Source organism: Corvus brachyrhynchos, unplaced genomic scaffold (genome assembly GCF_000691975.1).
Source record: "Corvus brachyrhynchos isolate BGI_N302 unplaced genomic scaffold, ASM69197v1 scaffold220, whole genome shotgun sequence".
NCBI lineage: Eukaryota > Metazoa > Chordata > Aves > Passeriformes > Corvidae > Corvus > Corvus brachyrhynchos.
The window spans coordinates 4,346,265-4,348,022 of record NW_008236209.1 but is presented as its reverse complement, the minus strand read 5'-3'; positions in this window follow the sequence as shown (position 1 = coordinate 4,348,022).

Sequence of the window (1,758 nt, the reverse complement as noted above, 5' to 3'; positions counted from 1 at the left end):
GGAATTAGTTATAGCAGTGCTCTCTACAGGTGGGCAAAAAGGCATCCTGGAATTCAAATCAACACTGCCAAATGCAGCGATATTTCAGAGAACTTAGCTCAGATAATTTCCCTCCTGCAGCATCAAAGCTGTAATCTCACACCTCGCTCCAAAGCAGGGAAGATTGGGTTTAATGGCTGCACACGACCTGCTCTCTATGGCACAGGCAGTTCTTGTTCCCTTAGTGGCTAGAATAGCTAAATAGCTTAACATTCATATCATTTTCATAAACCTCTGAGTTTCTGCATTGGCTGCATGAACACTATTTACCCCATGGCAGTAAAGAATGGATCATCCCCAAAAACCACAGAAGTTACACAATGTTTAATATTTCAGCCTTACAGTTTGATATTTCAGCTGTTCATTATTAACCAACCTTCTACACACTCAAAATGTTCTCAAATCTGAGCACATAAGAAAATGTCAGATTCATTACTACATACCATTCCACAGAACAGGGTTAAGACACAGAAGGGATCTCTTAATCTGCTCAAGAACTTAAATTTTGCATTTTTAGCAGAGTTTTGGTCAACGACAGGAGCAGCATGGTTTCACAATTACTTGAAAACTCCAGATATAAATCAGAAATCTTTTAAGCAATTATACAAACACTGTATGGTGATTGGTTTTTTTCTGCTGAACACTGAAATCATCAATTTCATTAAGAAACTCATTCATTCTATTCCAAATTGCTAAAAACCTTAAATCCCACGGACGCAGTTTGACAGATTAGTGAACTCCAAAACCAGTTACTAATTTCACATGGAAAACAGTAACATTTACAAGCGTCTTCCCATTTGTGCTCCAAACAACACCCTGAGCTCTTTACAAAGGCGAATAAAATCTGACTGTAAGTTTAGGACCTATAAACAGTGATGCATTTTAAGACCAGACCTCAATGCTGAACTTAAGGTGTGGGGCTCACCAAGACCAATCTGAACCAGGTCATTGTCACCGGGTTCTACAAACAGAAATCTATTTCAGTACTTCAAGATTATTTTGATACACAAACAGCAAGAATCTTAGTTCTGAAGCAGTATTTAAAATTTTCTCTTGGAGTTACATTGTGGTAAGTTACAGTGAGACACTCCAGGTCTCCATCATTATTCAGCTGAACAGGATGAACTTGTACAGGATAGAGAAAGTGCAGAAGATTAGAATTAAGTGTCTGGTATATGCAATCATTCACAGACAGAGAAATGTGCTTTAATGAGAAAGACTCAAAAAGTTTTGTGTTACTTATAAGCAGGCATAAAGATTAGAAAAACGACCTTGAAGATTTAAAACCAGTTGTATTACAGGATATGATAGAAAATGTATTTATCAGCCTATAGCACATATACTGCAACGGGACAGAAGTTCAGCTCTTCAGAGCTATTTTATGTGCACAAAAACAAACCTCACCAGCAGGATGGTATTTCGGGAATAAGAACTGGCAAGGGAGTAGTCAGGCAAGGCGTTCTGAGGCACCAAAGGAGCCCCGGATCTCAGGTGTGGGGGCAGTCACAGGGCCGGGGATCCTGGCAAAACCCTCCCAGGGCTAGCTCCACACGGCCCTCCCCGACAACTCCATTTCTAAGCAAATCTGGCTATTTAAATGTGAGCAGCAGCCCTACAGCGGGCTGCGAGTGGCCGGGACGGGATGTCCCCGCCGGTGTCACGGAGACGTCCCCGCAAATGTCCCCGCAGATACCTCAGCAGCCACTCGCCCACCCCCCC